We start from the raw sequence: 6828 nt of genomic DNA on the forward strand, positions 1-6828 counted from the left end.
GTAGCCACACATACTGCCCAGACCTTGCTGTAACTTTCAGAAAATTTAGCATTGGTTACAAAAGGTCACTAAATCCAGCTGTTGGGTTTTGATAGTCTTGCATTTGATAAAAGTAATTGCATTTAGCCAGGCACCGGTGGCTCATGCCTGTAATCCTAGCTACTCAGGAGACTGAGATCTTAGGATCATGGGTCAAAGTCAGCCCCAGAAAGTCTGTGAGACTCTTATCTCCAATTAGCCACCAGAAAAAAATGGAAGTGGCCCTGTGACTCAAGCAGTAGAGTGCTCGCCTTGAGCTGAAGAGCTCAGGGACAGAGCCCAAGCCCCAGAGGTCAAGCCCCATGACCAATCAAAAAAAAAAAAAAAAAAGTAATTGCATTTATACTTTTGTCTTTTAAAAAATACAGAAAGGTAACACTTGTGTGTGTGTGTGTGTGTGTGTGTATGTGTTTGTTTCATTTGTAACAAAGCCTTACAAACAGTAAATTCTTTTTTGCAACCCAGAACTCACTGTTGAGTATGAGTTTTGGTACATATAAGAAGGAATATGACTCCTACAATAGTTGGGAATGATAGGGGTATTGTTAACTCATGCAGGTTGGTTCTAAGAATAAAGCTGATATAAAAATTAGCAACAAAAAAGGCAAACTAAAAAGGCCTCACTGAATATAACTCACATGTTGAAGTGTAAGGCTTTTAATTTCAAGGTGTAAATTAAAATTTTGAGTGGCATTTACATTAAAATGGCTTGTTGCTGTTACCTCTCTCTAAAATGCAGAGAGTGTATATAGACCACATTTTTTCATCCATTCATCCATTGAGGGGCATCTAGGCTAATATCATATGTTGGCCATGATGAATAGTACTGCAATGAACATGGTTGGGCTGGTGGCTTTACTGTACCCTGGTTTGTGGTCTTTTTAAAAATGTTATTGCTGGATCATAGGCTAATTCTATGTTTAGTTTTTTGAGGAAGCTCTATACTGCTTTTCAGAGTGATTGAACAAGCTCACATTCCCACCAACAATTTTTTGAGGTTTCCCTTTGGCCAAATCCCTACCAGCATCTATTATTGTTAGTTTTCTTGATAAGGGCCCTTTTAATTGGGGTGATATGGAATCTCAGTGTTTTTTTTATTATTGTGAAAATACCATACAGAGGGGTTACAATTACATGGGCAAGATAATGAGTACATTTCTTATCAAGCATTGTTGCCTCCTCCTTTGTTTCCCCTTCCCATCCCTTCCCATCTCCTCCCCCCTCCCTTCTACCCCCCACTGGCCAAAGTTGTAAAGTTCGTTTTTCAACATAATGATTTGTGCATTCCCCTCCTGGCCAGAGATGTTGAACATTTCTTTATGTATCTATTGGCCATTTTAGACTCTCTTTAGCTCATTAGCCCATTTATTAGTTAGGTAGGTGGTTCTTTGAGGGTTTAATATTTTATGTTCTCTATATATTCTAGATATTAAGTCCTTGTCTGATATATGTTGGCAAATTCTTCTCCCTTTCTTTTTAGTTTATTGGCTATGCCCTTTGCTGTGCAGAAGCTTTAAGTTTTATGTAATCCTGGTGTTTGATGTAATCCATGGTTTCAGGTCTTACATTGAAGTCTTAGATCCGTTTTGAACTGATGCTGTGCAAGGTGATATAAGGATCTAGTGAAGTAAATCAGGCCCAGACAGACAAAGATTGCATGGTTTTCCTCCTATATGCTAGCTAGAATTAGCCTGTAAGCACATAAGTAAACATGTGGGTGGTATACAAGTAGTTACAAATGTTATTAATTGAAATATGGTAGATTCAAGGGAGAACGCAAATAGTATAATTTCTTATAAAAGCAAAGTCAAAGCCCAACAAAATAAAGAGAAAGAAATGGATACTTGCAAGACAGGGACGGAGGCAAGGGGAAGAGGGGTAGACAAATGAAGTAGAAAAAGAGGGCAGAATACAGTCAAGAATTCAATGTATATACTACAAAATTAAGAAAACTAAGGGAAGGAGTGGGTGAGAATATTGAAAGGGGTGACACTGATCAAGATGTGTTGCATTCATAAACTGTTTTGTTAATAGCAACTTCTTTGTGCAACTACCTAAAAATAATAAATAAACACATAAATAAATAATATAATTCAGGGAGAAAATAGCCTTGTACACTCTCAGTGGACCTATAAATTAGTGTAGCTACAATGGAAATCAACATGGAGGCTCCTCAAGAATAACAATAGAACTACCATAAATTCTTGCTGCACCACTCTTGGACATATAACATAAGGAGTGTACATCAGAAAACAATGGAGATGGGGCTAGGAAGATGGCTCAGAGGTAGAGTGCTTGCCTTGCATGCATGAGGCCCTGGGTTCGATTCCTCAGCACCACATAAGCAAAAAGAAAAAAGCCGGAAGTGGCACTGTGGCTCAAGTGGTAGAGCTCTAGCCTTGAGCTGAAGAGCTGAGGGACAGCACCCAGGCCCAGAGTTCAGGCCCCACAACCGGACCCAAAAAAAAAAAAAAACAATGGAGATACTTTCTCACCCATGTTTATAACAACAATATTTACAGCAGCTTTAAATTAAAAAACAAGAAAATCTTACTATTTAAATATCTTACGTGTTTCTTCCTGAATAACATTAATACTGCCATACAGAATAACTGAGTTTAGAAACTTCTAAACCTCTCTGCAGGTATCTGCAACTTAAGTGCATATCAAATCTACTTCTGACTTCTTAAAAATGAGTTTTTCTTCTTAAATTAGGTTTTTCAGTGAATACATCATTCCTCATTAACTTTACCTGTGGCCACTTTTGGTGCTGCAATAGGTCTATTCAAATCACAAATCTAGTGGAATGAATTATGGAGACACTTGCTGAGCAATCAGGCAAAGATAGGAGATAAGTAGAAGGTGGACAGGCTCTGAGTAAGAGCTCCTACGGGGCCTAATATCCTTTCAACCATCAGCCCTTTTAGTAAAGGGCTCCAGAATTAGCAAAACTACCTGACTCAATTAAAAGAGATCTTGGAGTTTATGGAAACAGTTATATCAACACAATTGAGGCAGACCAAAAGAAATCTGCCTAGGAAGCCCAGAATCTTCCAGGGTTCTGGGGTTCTGACCTGTCTTCCTGGATTAAAGAGTCTAGCTGTCGCTATGTTAGGCCCCACAAGCCAGACAGACCCATCAGCCATCCTGTTCCCTGAGAGCCTCAAATGCTTCACAGGGGTTCCCTATGACTCCAACCTTCTTTGATTTCCCCCTTGTGTCTTAGTTGCTGGCTCCTCCATATCTCCTGAGGGCTTCTCATGCCAGCTCTGTGCTCTCCTCTGGTGCACATCACCTCTCCTCATCTATTGTGACAAATGTCAGATGTCCCTCCTCCTAGGTGTTTACTGTGCTATAGACACAAATGAGAGCTTTGTGTTTTGAATGCTCTTTCCTATTCCTAAATCTCCTCCAGCTCTTTGGCTGGCACTTAGCCTGTTTCCCAGGCAATTTCTAAAGCCTCACTGGTATTCTTCATGACGATTGAAATAAGTAAGATGAGCATGGCTCCAGAATTGAACTGAACTCTGTATTTAACAAGCCTGGGTGCTGTGTTCTACAATACTAGGGTCTGGAAGTTGTCATGGAGACTGCCTATGTTTTCTGTTTTCCTCTGGAAGTTCAGTGCACTTCAGAGTATCAGATAACCATGTTTTCCATCTCTGCTAGAAAAAGGGCTAAATTATGTGTGGCAGTAACTGCTACTCTTCACCAAACTTTTGGCTTCTTTTCATTTGGGGTACCAACCAGACTCCCTTTCCCAGGCTCCCTTACACTTAAGTACAGCCATGTCATAAATGAAATGTGAGCAGAAGTCATATGTTCTACCTCCTTCCCAAGACTTTTAAGAAGCAGGTTTTTGCCTTTCACACACTCTCTTCCTGCGTGCAAGGCATAAATGGTAAAGAGGCCTAGTCACCAGGGGAACCAAAAATGGAAAACAAGGTTGCCTGAAATCATATATGGAAGAAAATTGGCCACTATTTACGAACCCATATTGGACTGTTAGGTGAGCCATTACACATTTTGCGGTCTGTGTGATACCTGAATCAAGCCTACACTAACTAATACCACCAATGTGTTATCTTTTTGTTTGTTTTGTTGATCATGGGGCTTGAATTCAGGGCCTGGGTGTTGTCCCGGAACTATTACTCTCAAGGATAGCGTTCTAGCACTTTGAGCCACAGTGCCACTACCTGTTTTCTGGTGATTAATTGGAAATGAGTCTCACAGACTTTCCTGCCTGGACTGGATTCAAACTGTGATCCTCAGATCTCAGCCTCCTGAGGTGCCCAGCCAATATGTGATGTTTAAGAGAATTTAAACACTTGAATGTTAGAATCTTAAACCTTCCTCATAGAATATACCTTAAACTAGCTGAAAGGGAAAAGAAGTAGAAAGAAATAATTATGTGACTACCAATATTTACTGCATGTGTAAGCATATATTACATGTTACATGTACTATATTATTTCATTCAATTACACTTCACAGCAGCTTTAGGAACAAACGTTCTTATTATCCTCACTACTTAGATGAGGCAAAGATAAATTACTCAGGAAATAGGAAACCCATAACTCAAACCTGTTGACACTGTAGCCCAACTTGGTGCAGTAACTACCACTGTGTATGGACATGTAATACCATTTTGTCTTTACAATTGCCCCCTTTTAAGTGAAGCTTTGTTATCATCATTTTAAAGATGAATAAGCTGAGGTTCAACAAACATAAATGACTTTTCCAAAGATGACACAATTGGAAAGAATAAGGACAAGGTCACAATGACACTAGGACTCCTTTTTCATTCATAACACTGAGGTCAGAATAGCAAGAGAGGGCAGATATCATGGAACTGCTTCTCTTCATTTACAGGCATCCTGGAGGTGTTCTGGAGGTTAATCAGCTGCCTTTTGGATAATGTGACCCCTGAAATCATAACTATTTGTCAGTTTTGGAGACACTGGGATGTCTCAGATAGTATTTATTAGCTCCTCCACCCTACTCCCCCCGCCTGCATTTCATTGAGGAGCTATTTTAACATTGATTATAAACGAGCCAGGCCTGAATTAGTGAACCCACCCTTTTGCCAGAGCCTAACTGCATTGAAAGTCCCATTGGCCAGCACTGGCTCAATGTGGCTCAGATCCAAAGGAAGAAGTGAAGCCAGAGGCAAAGAAGTTCATTCTTTCAAGGATATAGCAAGAAAGAAGCCAATTCACAAATCTATACCTAGAAACTCTTAAAAATCTAAGGAGGGCTTTCAGGAATTTCATTGACATAAAGATCTCTTGGTTCTCTGAGAAAAGTACTAAGGGAATGTTGGCACTAATCAGGACATAGAAACTGACTTGAATAAGGATAGAAAGTAGGGAAGTGTCATAATTCCTGAGCAGAAATGAAAAGCTGGAGAGAGCCTTTGCTATCTACCCCATGCTTGGCTTTCTCATCAGGATAGCTTGCTATTTTATGACTAACTGAAAAGCCAGTATTCCAGCATCAATGTTAGGGGGTTGCTGAAGCAGATTGCTTCTGCGATTGCAGTCCTGGACCTTATTTTCCCCATGGCTTGGATGGCACAGAAAGACAGTGCTCATTTCAGGACCTAGTGTCAAAGCTTAACAGCCACAAAAGCCTCCATCAAGGCCCACTAAGCAGACATAACAATTGATTCAAGTTCTGCTGATTCAAATGGTTGTTAAAAAGGCATAAAGAATATATCAACAAATGATTACAAAAAATGAAACTTCATGGGTTATGTAGGGTTACATTGCCTTAGAGGAACATCATCAACTCTACTATTTAATTCTTTCTCTTTTCAGCGATTGTTTAACCATCAGGAAACTAAGGTAGGAAGCCTTAGGAAAATAACTTCCCACCCTTCTACCAGCCAGATGGCAAGCACTCTAACATGGTTAAAGAGGTTCGATGAGTCAGTGTTGGCCAAAAAGCATCAGCTCACAGCTCTAAGTAAAATAAACATTTATCTCATTTCTGACAGGACAGGACACAGGCATGGCAGCTCTGATCTTGGTTATTCGCCTTTGGTGGTAGGCTCCATGACCTAATTTCACTCCAGATAGATATAAACATGGCACACCCAAAAGGCATAAGAAAGGCCTGAAGCCAGATGAATCGGTGTTGGAAACAATTAATTAAATGCAACTCAAGATGCCCCACTGTGAATAAAGGAAGTAATCCCAGATAACACAGGGGAGAAAACTGGCACCAGATTTAAAGTAGAGGTAATAAACTAAAAGCACATGAAGACTGAGTTCAAGCACATGAAGACTGCTGAGAAGACCAGTGGTCTGACAGGCTGAATTCTTAATGAAAGCTCTGTATAGTGCTACTATCATTTAACTATGCAATTTAAGGATTAAGTATATAAGTGATGATGTTTATAAGAAAGCAGAGATTCACCATACTTTCCAATGCTACTCACAAAATGCTATCTTGCCTTTTCTTAGGTTTTCACTCAGCCTGTCAGATGAATGGCTGTTATTTAAAATACCTGCCAAAGAAATCATTCCTGTTCTGTGCAGGACTGGACGATTTAACATAAATTCAGTGGGTTTTTTTTCTCTTGACTTCGCTCACTCTACACAGGAGTAGGCAGTACAATTCCAACAGGAAGGTTCCATCTTTATTATCTTAGCCTCCTCTTGTGCCCTGCTTCCTAAGGAGTTCTGCTAGTTGAAAAAGGGGAGTTTGGAATCTTTACATTTTTTAGAGCCAACCTCAATTATCCAGAGTCATCAATTGTCAGTTACTCAGTCTGAAAGCTTTCAT

General features: G+C 39.8%; 1 pseudogene; it reads left to right on the plus strand.

The window, feature by feature from the left end:
- Positions 1 to 443: 443 nt before the first annotated feature.
- Positions 444 to 550, plus strand: LOC122121908 (annotated as a pseudogene).
- The last annotated feature ends 6278 nt before the right edge of the window (positions 551 to 6828 follow it).

The sequence above is a fragment of the Dipodomys spectabilis genome, unplaced genomic scaffold, assembly GCF_019054845.1.
Source record: "Dipodomys spectabilis isolate Male_0828 unplaced genomic scaffold, ASM1905484v1 ptg000197l, whole genome shotgun sequence".
Lineage (NCBI taxonomy): Eukaryota > Metazoa > Chordata > Mammalia > Rodentia > Heteromyidae > Dipodomys > Dipodomys spectabilis.